The sequence below is a fragment of the Dromiciops gliroides genome, chromosome 4, assembly GCF_019393635.1.
Source record: "Dromiciops gliroides isolate mDroGli1 chromosome 4, mDroGli1.pri, whole genome shotgun sequence".
NCBI lineage: Eukaryota > Metazoa > Chordata > Mammalia > Microbiotheria > Microbiotheriidae > Dromiciops > Dromiciops gliroides.
In genome coordinates, this window is record NC_057864.1 from 494,105,407 (window position 1) to 494,119,352 (window position 13,946).

The 13,946-nt window shown below is 39.9% G+C and overlaps 1 long non-coding RNA gene across 2 annotated transcripts in view; it reads right to left on the reverse strand.

The window, feature by feature from the left end:
- The window catches only part of LOC122754375, a 32,227-nt gene that overhangs the window by 11,769 nt on the left and 6,512 nt on the right, over positions 1-13,946 (reverse strand). Inside the window, exon 1 of one of the 2 annotated variants that reach the window (XR_006356359.1) lies at positions 10,738-10,793. The exons of the other annotated variant lie outside the window; for it this stretch is intronic. This is a non-coding gene — a long non-coding RNA (uncharacterized LOC122754375). Of the gene's footprint in view, positions 1-10,737; positions 10,794-13,946 lie in introns of those variants that run through there. 2 annotated transcript variants of the gene reach the window in all.

Sequence of the window (13,946 nt, forward strand, 5' to 3'; positions counted from 1 at the left end):
TGATACCATAGGTAAATTGGGAGAGGAAGGAATAGTTTACCTCTCAGATCTTTGGAAAGGAGAATAGTTTATGACCAAACAAGAGATAGAGAATATTATGAAATGCAAAATGGATGATTTTGATTACATTAAATTAAAAGGTTTTGTACAAACAGAAGCAATGCAGCCAAAATTAGAAGGGAGACAGAAACCTGGGAAACAATTTTCATAGCAAATACTTCTGATAAAGGCCTCAATTCTAAAATATATCAGGAATTAAATCAAATTTATAAGAATCCAAGTCATTCCCTAATTGAGGAATGGTCAAAGGATATGAACAGGCAGTTTTCTGATGAAGAAATCACAGCTATCTGTTGCCATATGAAAAAATGCTCTAAATCACTATTTATTAGAGAAATACAAATTAAAACAACTCTGAGTTATCACCTGACACCTATCAGATTGGCTAATATGACAAAAAGGAAAATAATAAATGTTGGAGAAGCTGTGAGAAAAAATGGAACACTAATGCATTGTTGGTGGAGCTGTGAACTGATCCAACCATTCTGAAAAGCATTTTGGAACTATGACCAAAGGACTATGAAGTTGTGCATACCCTTTGACCCAGCAATACCACTATTAGGTCTTTTTCCCAAAGAACTCATAAAAAGGGGGAAAGGACCCACATGTACAAAAATATTTATAGCTGCTCTTTTTGTGGTGGCAAGGAATTGGAAATTGGGGGGATGCCCATCAACTGAGGAATAGCTGAACAAGTTGTGGAATATGAATGTAATGGAATACTATTGTGCTGTAAGAAATGATGAGCAGGCAGATTTCAGAAAAACCTGGAAGGACTTTATGAACTGATGATGAGTGAGATGAGCAGAACCAGGAGAACATTGTACACAGTATCAACAACATTGTGTTTTGATCAACTGTGATAGACTGACTCTTCTCAGCAGTACAATGGTCCAAGATAGTTCCAATGGATTATGATGGACAATACTTTCGCCAAGTCCAGGAAAAAAAAAGAACTGTTGAATCTGATGCAGATCAATTACCATACTATTTCTATTGTTTTTGTTGTTGTTTTTCTTTTTTGAGGTTTTCCTTTTTGTTCTGATTCTTCTTTCACAGAAAGACTAATGCAGAAATATGTTTAATGTGATTGTACACATATAACCTATATCAGATTACTTGCTGTCTTGGGGAGGGGGGAGGGAGGGGACAGAGGGAAAAAATTTTGAAACTAGATATCTTATAAGAAAATAATAAAATATTTATATTGGGAAAAAATGGGACTTGGGGAGACCCAGGGATGCCCCCCCCACTTGGGGCCTGGCTGGTTTCCCAGGCCCAGCCCAGAATCAGTAGAATTGCAAAAGAAATGTACATTGACTTTCCTGACAACCTAAAGGAAGTTAACTAACCTGGGTGACCCCCCCCCAAGTCATGTCAATCAATGGACTTGGATGTTACTGACCAATCAGCTTGGATCAATGTGCAGTGACCTGCCTCACCTGAGAGAGGATAAAAATCCTTGGGGAGAGGGGTCGGTCTCTTCTCTTCTCAGCTCTTCTCATGCTCGCCCCCTTGACCTGAGATGCTGGAGGAGGCAGCCACACTTTCCCCAACCCCACTCCTCTCTATCTAGGTAATGTATGGCCTCTGAACTCTACTTGGAGCCAAGTGCTCTCTCTCTCTTTACTAGCATTTAATATGATGAATAAATGCTTAATGCCCAAAACTGGTTTAATAGCCTCTAATTGAAAAGTACCAATATATTAGAAACCCCAGCTAAGTTCCCCAATAACAGAACAGGGACAGGCACACCCAATATATTTCAAATGACACAGTTGGGAAACAGAGATTGTTTTTATTTCTGAAATCTTTGGTTTCAGTGTCTAAAGTTTAAGGATTCTTAGGTTTTAGGGTCTCTTAGTTTCTTGGGATCTCCTGTCCCACCACATGAGGACTGGGTTTCAATTGGCTAACACACCAATGTGAACAAAAATAAACCTAGCAGGCAACTAGGTGGTGCAGTGGATAGAGCACCAGCCCTGGATTCAGGAGGACCTGAGTTCAAATCCTGTTCGACACTTGAGATTTACTAGCTGTGTGACCCTGGGCAACTCACTTAACCCTCATTGCCCTGTAAAAGAAGGAAAGAAAGAAAGAAAGAAAGAAAGAAAGAAAGAAAGAAAGAAAGAAAGAAAGAAAGAAAGAAAGAAAGAAAGAAAGAAAGAAAGAAAGAAAGAAAGAAAGAAAGAAAGAAAATAAACCTAGCTGGACAGGCAGGGAATCAGTAACCCTGAAGCCAATCAAAAATTTATCTGACTATGGGATATTGGGACTAGGGACATGGACCTTATCTTCAGCCATTCCCTAACTTCGAAATAATCCTATTTCTTTTTGAAGGAGACTCCCATATCAAGACATCTCCTAAGTAAGTCTTGAAATGCCTCCTTATCAAAGGCCACATCCTGCCCCCCTAGAATTACACACACACACACACACACACACACACACACACATGCACCTTTAGGAGTGGGCCTTCCTAGGCCCACCTTTCCTCCAAATTTATTCCCTGCCTTTGTTTAAACTGTATATAAACCCTTGAAATCTATTGCATGGCACCCTATCAGTGCAGGCTCAATAGTACCCATGCAGCATGTTATTTTTTTTTCTTCCTTCCCTTTTAGGAAGAAGGGGATTTAAATCTTGAGAACCAGCCTTTGCATTCTCCAGTCCTTCCCCTTTGGGGAAAGAGAAATCTAAATTCCATCAACAGGGAATTGCCTCAGTTTACACCTTCCACCTAGTTGGAGTCCCTCAGAAATCTTTGTCTTTCTCTAGTGCCACCCCACTCCTTAATGGTCCCAGGGGAAGGTGGATTTATTCCAGGGCTTCAGAATACTTTTTGAGTCCTAGACCCCTCTGGCAGTCAGTAAGGGTGGTGTCTATAGGGCCCTGCTCAGAATCACGTTTTTAATAGCAGAAAATAAAATAGACAGGACTACCAAAGAAACCAATTATGAAACAGTTATCAATCTATCTAAACAAAAAAAAGGTCAGGAACCCCAAGGGGGCGCCCTGCCTCTGATGCATCATTAACCATGAAGAGTTATTCAGTCCTGTCTTTCCCTGAGAGAATGAGCTCATTTCCCAGACCAAAGGTAAGTAAAAGATCACCCCCAATGCAGGGAGAAGACTTTTACCCCCAGCTCCAAGAGTTGTTTAATTCTTTTTTTTTCTTTTTCTTTTTCTTTCTTTTTTAGTGAGGCAACTGGGATTAAGTGACCTGCCCAGGGTCACACAGCTAATAAGGTGTTAAGTGTCTGAGGTCGGATTTGAACTCAGGTCCTCCTGACTCCAGGGCCGGTTCTCTATCCACTGCACCACCTAGCTGCCCCAAAGAGTTGTTTAATTTCAAGAAGATTGTCCTTTGAATGGCCTAGAAGGGATGCTCCAGCTTAATTGGACCAATGGCAAGAACAGAGATGTATTCTGGAACCCTGAAGAGCTTCTAGAAATTCTACTTTACTCAACACATTTAAAAAAAACACTCACGGCACTTGGAGAGCGGGACGTAATATAGCCCATAGGTACTGAACACACACGCACAATGTCAACAAACATTACATGCATATGTACAATGTGTGCCATGTATGTGTGTGTGTGTGAACATGTAGCCTAAAAAGGCATAAATAGTAAAAATCCTTTACAGACCATAATGCAAGTCAAATCAGTTCAGGTAGCACAGATGGAATACCCAAACCTGAATTAATACTTAACAATCCAATCTGAAATTATGAGTAGCTCAAAGTGCAAATCTTATATGAAAAATATAGGAAAGACAATGACAAGGATGAAAAAATTTGCCCAAATTGGTGAGATGCGCTAAAGCCATCCTTAGTGGCCAAGAGAATAAATGAACTGAACATGAACTTTTAAGTTTGGAACAAACCCAAAACAAGCACAGAATAAGTGATAGTAAAAGTTAGAGGAGAAATGGACAATTTTTTGGAAAAATAAAATTATAGAAAATGATGAGCAGAACCGAAAGCTTGCTCTTTGAAAGGGTTAACAACCATGTTTAAGTGCTGACTGTGAAGCCAGACATGGCTCTAGGGTTAGAGATACAGAAAAGACAAAAACAAGAAGCTCAGAATCCGATGGGGAAATGACATGTGCAAAGACCATTGTAAACAGAGGCCAAAGCTCTCTTAATGGAAGTTAAATCTCTCTTTCCCCAAAGGGGAAGACTGGAGAATGAAAAGAGCAGTTCTCTAAATATAAATTCTCTCCTTCCTAAAAGGGAAGGAAACCCAGAGAAGGCAATGCCTGTAAAAATGAAAAGAAAGGGGGGGCAGTTAGTGGCACAGTGGATAAAGTACCAGCCTGAATTGAGGAGGACCTGAGTTCCAAATCTGGTCTCAGACACTTGCATAACGAGCTGTGAGACTCTGGGGCACGTCCACTCACTTGCCCCACACAAAAAATAAAAAGAAAGGTTTATGAAGTAGGAAAGAAAAATCTAACATGAATCCATGGGTGCTACCCATCCTATGTGAATTAGGATACCATGCAATCGATTGCAAGCATTTAAATACAATTTTCAACAAAGGCAAGTAAGAATTGGGGATGGAGGAAAGTGGGCTATAAAGGGCTCGCTCCCCATAGGGGCAAGGAGTGTGTGGAATTCCAGGGGTGCAGGATGCGGCCTTTGATACACACATCAGAAGTTCTTGGTGATAGGCAATTCAGTTCAAGGTCTTGATGAAGAGATCTCTTTTTTAAAAGTATTAGAGTTGAAGATAAGGTCTACATTCATAGTTGCCATAGTTGCCCCCATCCCCACCCCCACCAGCTATTGCCATTTTCCGTGTATGAGGTAACCAGGGCCTGCACCAGGGAGGGGGCGTGGCTATGGTGGGGGGGGGGGGAGGGAGGTGAAGAGTTGAGGATGACACCAAGGTGGGGGAGCCTGAGTGACTGGGGAAATGGTGATATCCTCTACAGTAATAGGGAAGGGAGGAGGGGGAGAGTATGACGGAAAGATGATGACGTGTTTGAGATGTCTACAACAGGCAGCTAATGATGTCCAGCTGTCACTCAGTAGAGAGATGTGGATTGGTAAATAAATCTGAGAAAGATGAGAAACTGAGGAGCTCACCAAGGGAGACAGTCAAGAGAGAAGAGAGGGCCAAGGACAGACTCTCAGGGGCCAAAAACAGTTGGTGGACGTGCCCTGGAGGAAGAGCCACCAAAGGAGACAGAGGAGGGGCCAGACAGGTAGGAGGGGAACCAGGAAGAAAATAGTATCATATATAGGGAACTAAATCAAATTTATAAGAATCCAAGTCATTCCCAATTGAGAAATGGTCAAAGGATATGAACAGGAGTTTTCTGATGAAGAAACCAAAGCTCTCTATTCCCATATGAAAAAAATGCTCCAAATCTCTAATGATTAGAGAGATGCAAATTAAAAACTCTGAGGTACCACCTGACACCTATCAGATTGGCTAAAATGACAAAAAAGGAAATAATAAATGTTGGAGAAGCTGTGGGAAAAATTGAACACTAATACATTGCTGGTGGAGCTGTGAACTGATCCAACCATTCTGGAGAGAAATTTGGAATTATGCCCAAAGGGCAATAAAGCTGTGCATACCCTTTGATGCAGCAATACCACTTTTAGGTCTTTTTCCCAAAGAAATCATGGAAAGGGAAAGGGACCCACATGTACAAAAATATTTATAGCTGTTCTTTACGTGGTAGCAAGGAATTGGAAGTTAGATGGGGGTGCCCATCAATTGGGGAAATGGCTAGACAATTTGTGGTTATATTGAATACAATGGAATACTATTGTGCTTGTAAGAAATGATGAGCAGGAGGAGTTCAGTAGAAACCTGGAGGTGTCTTGCGTGGGCTGATGATGAGTGAGATGAGCAGAACCAGAAGAACATTGTACACAGTATCATCAACATTGAGTGTTGATCTACAGTGATGGACTATATTCTTCTCACCAATGCAATGGTACAGAAGAGTTCCAGGGGAACTCATGATAGAAGAGGATCTCCCAAATCCAAGAAAAAAAAAAGAACTGTGGAGTATAGATGCTGAATGGACCATACTATTTCTTTTGTTTTTGGTTGCTGTTGTGTTTTTTTTTTCTATTTGAGGTTTTTCATCATTGCTCTGATTTTTTTCTCTTATAACAGGACTAATGCAGAAATAGGATTAATGTTATTATGTGTATATAATGTGTGTGTATAGATATCTATATCTATATAGATATATAGATATAACCTATATCAGATTACCTGCTGTCTAGGGGAGGGGGGAGGGAGGGGAGGGAGGAAGAAAAATCTGAAATTGTAAAGCTTGTGTAAACAAAAGTTGAGAACTATTCTTTACATGTAACAGAAAAAATAAAATACCTTATATGTAAAAAAAAAAAGAAAAGAAAATAGTATCAGGAAAAAACCCAACGAACAGGAGAGAGGATCCGGGAAGAGGGGGAGCTATCAGGGAAAGTCTACAGAAAGACCAGAAAAGGATGCGGACTGATGAAACCAACTGGACAAATAAGAGATCCCTGGTGACTTTGCTCAAGCTGCCTCAAGCCAGAGGCTTTGATCTCATCCCTCCGTCACTGATCTAGATGAAAGAAATCTCTCTCACGCCTTTTTGTACCCTTGGGTTTGTCCCAGATCGAGTTGTGATGATGAGGGGAGGAAAGGACTAAGAAAGTGATCTCTGGATCCCCCGAGAAATCCATTATTAATACTTATTTTCTCACACCCACCTCTCATTAGGCTATTCAATCAGAGTTGATAGCCGCCCCCTCCCTGAGCACCAATTCTTTGAAAGGTTTATAAACTGTGAACCCACTGCCTTGGTTGTCTTTGGCCTAAGAGAGCTAGCCAAATGACCATCCTTTTATTAATAATGTGTTGGCCTTATTAATAAAATTATTAAATTACCTAGAAACTATGTCATCACAGCACTGTACAAGAATGGTTTGAATTTAGAAGCTCACTCAGTCCATAGAGACTCTGGACTAAGAGATGCTTCTGCCTACCTTGGACATAAAGCCTTCCTGAAACAAATGAAACAAATTCTATGTTCCCTCAATTGTAAGCAGTGGCCTTTCTTTCCACCATGGATCATTTCCTTCTTACCTTCTTTATTCCTTCTCTCCTCCTTCCAGCCCTCTTTTTGTCCCTTATCCTTCCTCTCTTTTCTTAGAATGGTGATAAATAGTGAGACAAATGGAAAACCCCAAGAGACAGAGTTTCTGGTAATTAATAATCCGTTTATTAATTAGACTAGCAAATCAATAATTTTAGTTAAGAGGTTTTTCTAGGTAACCAAAGACCTTCTAATGGAGATACTGAATGCCTTAAATATTTTTAGAAAAAGGAATTCCCTTGACAGGAGAAATCAAACCTGATGGGTGAACCACTCATGAGGGGGTAGACATTAATGAGTAAGTAGGCTAAAAGTCTTCAGCTCCTGCTGAGAGCTTGACTTGATCATGAGACTCAGCTGCCTCCAGTTGTCTGAACAAAGGGAATCCATCTCTATCCAGACCACTGAAGTTGAATAATGGGCCAAATTCACCTAAATTAGATTCTCTTTACCCTTTAATGAGAAATAAATTCTCCAAGTTGTGTGGGGTCCTGCCCGAGATAGAGGAGAATGTTCCTGAAGAATCAGACCAACCTCATCAGCCCTGTCCTCCAGAGACTTATTGACCTAGAAGGCCTCGTCTTTAAATGAGGCAGTAAAAAGAGAAAAACACTGAACCCTGATGTTAATAATTGGTTATTAATAGAGAAATAATAATTTCTTTCAGTAGGTTACATGAGACATGCCCTTCTTCTCAGCAGTGAGGGGGAAATGGAAGTAAAGCTACAGGGTTATAATGATTATGTGAAGGATTGAGGATCCAGCTGCTCCTGCTGTAGCCTCTGGATAAATCACCTGATATCTGCAATGCTAGGAAATTACAGGAAGATAAAAATTCTTCTCGGGTTTTTCTTTCAATCCTCTAAACTGAAGGGACCACGAAGCAAGCAAAGCCTCCCTCAATCTGAGGTTGTTAAAGAAAGAAATAGACTTGATCCGAACACAGCCCTCAGTTTATCTCAATCAAATCATGTGATTCATAATTTGATTTGGCCTCTTTCTGTGACCCTGGACAGTGAGGAATGTCCTGTTTCTTTGTCAAAAACAGCAGAAATGCTTGTCTGATGAGTGACCAATCAGCCCCATATCTCTTTTCAGTCTGTCTACAGTCCCTGGTCAGACCAGAGCTCCCATTGGAAGAGACCTCCAAGGAATTCAGCCGCCAATCCAGGATCACCTGCTGATTACACAACTTCTTCTCTTTCACAGAATTGCTATGAGAACCGCTGGAAACCTTGAACCATTTTCATCAGCTCTGGGAGGCTTTGAAATCAGCCTCCTCTGGCATGCCTTGAAAAGAACTTGAGCAGTCTCTTCTAGTGAGCTGCTTCTGTGACCAGATAGTCACGAGTCATCAGCTTCAGAAGATTCCAGACCTAATCCCATAAGAAGCGCTGTAAGCAATGAAGAAGGGCATGGCTTCAGGAAAACCTTCCTGGCAAGGCTTATTTGAGCTGATGCAGAGTGAAGTGAGCAAAGCCAGGAGAACGTTGTACATGATAACGGTAACATTGTAACGATGACCTATTGTGAAAGACTTGGCTACTCTGATCAGTGCAATTCCAAAGGACTTGTGATGGAAAATGTTCCCCACCTCCACAGAGAGAAATTAGGAACTATTGAGCACAAAACGAAGTCTACTGGTTTTTCAGTTTTTCTTGCTCTTTTTTTGTTTTGTTTTGTTTTTTTGCAACACAGCTAATGTAGAAATAGGTTTTATGTGACTTCGTACGTATGATGGTATCGTATTTCTTGTCTTCTTGATAGGTGAGGAAAGGGTGGAGGGAAAATATTTGGAACTGAAAGATTTTTTAATTATGAAAAAGAAGATTCAGCCATACCTAGAAGGCATCTAGTGCAACCATTTCATTTTACAGATGAGGAAACTGAGGTGCAGGGAAAGCCAATGACTTGCCCAAAGTTACATAGGTCACCACAGTGACATGCTAGGTTCAGGTTTCAAACCCAAATCATCCAGTTCAAAATCCAGTGCCTTTCTGCTCATTCTGAGATCAAAATATACTCTCTATGGTCTTGATAGTATTGCCAGCTCCCTTAAACAGCCAAGAGGTCAGGCCATCTGTTAAGGCTTAAAATTCTAGCTAGACTGTCTAAAATATCTAATGAGTGGTCACCAATAAATTATAAGCTTTAGCAAGAGTTAGACTTTTAAGCGTTTATTAAGGAGAATAAGAAGTTTGGTAAAGTGAGAGAGAAAGACCTACATTCATCTATCTATTAAAGGGAGAGCATTTCTAGCTCTGCTCTCCGCCAGAGTCCACAGGAAAGAGCAATCTGAGTCAGAGCACCAGGCTCCACCTTCTTCCTCCCACAAGCAAAGTCACTTCCTGACGCCAAAGAAAAGACCTTCACTTCATGGCGGAGCTTTTCTACAGTAAGTCTCCAGCAGGTGGCGTCATTCCAATTGTTACAGTCCCTGCTTTGTTTCTTCAAGAAACGGGGCGTTTCCTTGATGAAACAATCAAAAATAACAGAAAATAATAGCCTATGCAAACTAACAATATGTTAATACCAATATAGAAAAGGGAGAGATGAGGAAAGTTTGTAGTCCAGAGGGTGGTATATGTTTTTTTTTTTTTGTCCTCATAAACCGGTGCTTTGACATTGGTCTTGCAAAGGGAGGGCCTCTACAGAGAGTACATGTTACAGATGGTATATATTATAACAGAAAGAGAAAAGGAAAAAACCACAACAAAACAAAACTGTTCATTTAAAGTCTCTGAAAGTCTTTTCTCAGATTTCTCTAAGTGTAGTCGTGGAATGGAAGTCTTTTCAGGGGTTGATGTGGGATGCTGGTAATAAGCTAGGAATCTTTCCTACAAAATTGAGCTTAACACAGCTTTATAATAATTTTGTCAATATCAAATCAAACAATGAAAGTTCTCAAAAAACATGTCTAAGCAAATTCAGAATCTTAGCTGTACACATGAAACATATAATAATAACAAAAATTGAAACATTCTCTAAAACTCAATATTACTATAGTCCCCCTTGTGGAAGGTAATTGAGAAGATGAATTTCTGCGATATTAATTTTTTAAAATAATTTTTATCTTGGTTCATCACTTTAGTATCAAGCTGCCTAATTATGCCTCATGCCATTATGAGAAATTTAAAAATCTAATATAATTGGTAACAGGTGTCAAGGCCAAATTCAACACTGTATTTATCATGACATCTGAGATAATTATGGGGGTTATCCATAAAGAACAGAGAAATGATGGGATACTGAGTATTCTCACACTTGAGCAATATACTACTGCCCATGCAGTATGCCAGGCTTAAAATAGGTGGATGGAATATATGTCCATGCCACTGAACATATTGGAGGAAACTGAGTCACTTAATCAGATGCATGGGATTTAGATGTCCATAGGCATCAGGCATATAGGAGGGGAATAGAAGCCAGGTGAAGAATGAGATGGGTGGGATCAAAACTTCCAGCCATCTGTACAATATTGTGGGGAAAAATAAAATAAATATTAAACCAAGAGAATCCAACCTCAACATTTGTCAAAAGCCTTTCCCTCGGCCATACCTTGACTTCATGCATGTCTCCCCTCATGTGACAGTTCAATGTCTGCTCTAGCATGTATTCCTCTTTGATTGGATGGCAACTTGGGCCAACTGGCATCTGATAACCTCAGAATAAAGGCAATTAATGTCTTAAATGATAAGTTCCCATAATCCAAGTCTCATATGGATTTTTAAATTGAGGATAATAAATGATCGCAAAAAATGTGAATACATCTTGACTCAGAATATAATATATAATTAAGCAACAATTTCAAATAATACCCTTTTTTTTACTAAGTATCCAATTAACTTTTGTGAAAATCAGAACATATTTAAATACAAGTTAAAGCACAACACAATCTCAAAGAAAACTTAAAAAAAAAAACGAAAATTTTTACAAATGTTCCCCTCTTTTCTTTTTTTTTGGAATATACTTATCAAAAATAATACTTCTAGAATCAATTTACAATTGCCATGGCAACCAATTTGCCAGGGAAATGCTTTAAAGAGTTTGATCAGATAATCAGTTGAGAGGGAAAAAAATAGCAAAAGCAAACAACTCAGAATATGGGAGCACAATACTCCTAGAATTAACATTGTATTATGAAATCAAAACCATCTTACAATGTTTCAAAATTAGATAGATGAATGAATAGAAGAAAATGCACATGGAATAATAAGAGACAATGAAATTCAAACTAGAGAAATCTAAATGAATATGAACTTAATATTAATAAGGGTGTTATAGGGGGTGGCTAGATAGCACAGTGGATAAAGCACCGGCCCTGGATTCAGGAGTACCTGAGTTCAAATACGGCCTCAGACACTTGACACTTACTAGCTGTGTGACCCTGGGCAAGTCACTTAACCCCCATTGCCCCTCAAAAAAAAAAATGAGTGTTATAAAATATAAACTTGATCACATGACTATAAAAAGCTTTTACAAATATTCTCTTTTTTTTTTTTTTTTTAGTGAGGCAGTTGGGGTTAAGTGACTTGCCCAGGGTCACACAGCTAGTAAGTGTTTAAGTGTCTGAGGCCGGATTTGAACCTCAGGTACTCCTGACTCCAGGGCCGGTGCTCTAATCCACCTGCGCCACCTAGCTGCCCCACAAATATTCTCTTTTTTTAAAAGCTAAGTATAAAACACAATCTCAAAAGCATGAAAATCTCTATGAAATAGACCCATACCATTAATTTCAAAATGTAGATGTAATAGCATAGAAATCTATGTAACCTCTGAACTGACTTACTATTACTCTGAGTGAATTTAGAACACTTTTGATTCCGATATCTAAAATCCCCAATACTCATTCAATACCTTGCTGCTTACTTCTACATTTCTGTAAAATATGTACCCTTCCATGGCAAAAGAAGCGGAGTCTTGAACTATTCAGTTTAAGTTTTTCTTCTTTAACCCCTCTATATTGTCTGTCAGTACCTTTCATAATACAAATGCTTTAGAAGGTTACTAATTAAAGACAAAACGAAGATTAGCAAAACTTATGAACAAAATGAGCATATCTGGAATTTAAAGGGTTTTCTAAGGTTGAGCCCGAAGCACAGCCAGGCTGGAAAAGAGATGAGCCTTGAAGCTGCAAATGTAAGTAGAGAAAGCTGTGCATGGCACATCAGATCTCTGGATTTCCCAGGCAGGGAAGCAATGGGCTTGGCCATGGGAGGAGAAGCAGGTGGGGTCTGGAGAGGAGGGAGGGACCAGAGCAATTTGACTCAGACTGATATTGAACTCAGGCCCTACCCCCAGTTAGGGGATTAAAAGCTTCTAGAGGTTGGGTCGTTGCCTCCAGGCATGCAAAATTAGAGCAACAATTAGTGTTAGAATTTGGAAAAGCTGCAGAAATCAGAGCTTTCTCTGAAAAAGCATGGCTGGGAGAGGGGGGGATATTTATATTCCCTTGTGTGAGCTCCTTACTGGCTCTTCTAAGAAAAATAAAAATAAAAATAGAAAATCCACAAAAACAAAGCATTAACATGATCTTATCTCCCATTTTGAAAAAATTTAAAGGGAAAACAGCTGGTACTTAGCAGTTTAAAGGGACAGGGTAGGGGAAATTTCTTACCCAACCGGAAGATCAGAAGATGGAGGTTTCAGCTTTCCTCTTCGTGGTCAGCCATCTGTTAAGGCTAAAATTCTAGCTATACTGTCTAAAATATCTAATGAGTGGTCACCAGTAAATTATAAGCTTTAGCAAGAGTTAGACTTTTAAGCATTTATTAAGGGGAATAAGAATTTGGTAAAGAGAGAAAAAAGGCCTACATTCATCTATCTATTAAAGGGAGAGCATATTTCTAGCTCCGCTCTCCACCAGAGTCCGCAGGAAAGAGCGAGTCTGAGTCAGAGCACCAGGCTCCCCCCTTCTTCCTCCCACAAGCAAATGTCACTTCCTGATGCCAAAGAAAAGACGCATGGTCTTGTCCTCAAAGACCTTCACTTCATGGCAGAGCTTTTCTACAGTAAGTCTCCAGCAGGTGGCGTCATTCCAATCGTTACACTGACTTCATTGTTCCCTGTACATGTCCTTTACACAAGTTGTACCCCCTGCCTGAAATGTATTCCTGCCACCTCTGACCCAACTCAAGTACTACCTTCTATGAAAATTCCTCAATCCCCTGGTTGCTAGTGATCTCCCTATAAGGATGCAGTGGGAAGCATGCTAAACCACAAGACTGAATCACAAGATTTGAATTCTAATCATGGTTCTACCACTTACTACCTGGAGGACCTTAGGCAAGACATTCATTTCCCTAGGCCTCAGTTTCCTCCTCTGTAAAACTAGAAGATTGGACTAGATGCTCTCTGAGGTCCCCTCCAACTCAAGTTTCATGATCCTATATTGACTTTTCTGTGTATATGTTGTGCCTACCAGATTTTAACCCTCTAGGGGTCCTTGTGCTATGGTTTGGGCCCTCCATCTGTGGTCATATTCTTGATATATCACCTTTTTCTTGCCTTTTTCCAGTTACAAAAGTGGAAGGCAGCCTCTAAGGATACTATGCCAAATTCCCATTTGTACTGCTAAACTGAGTCCCTAGGGGGCAGCTGACTACTTTTCCCCAGGGTTTTTGGGGTAACCTACAACTTAAGGGTAGTTTATCTAGTACTATTGTTCACAAGCTCCCACTGGTGTGTCTTCCCATTGGTTATCAATTGGCATTCATTAGACAGCCAGACTTAATTAGCTTCTAGGATTGACTATTTACTCAGGTTGG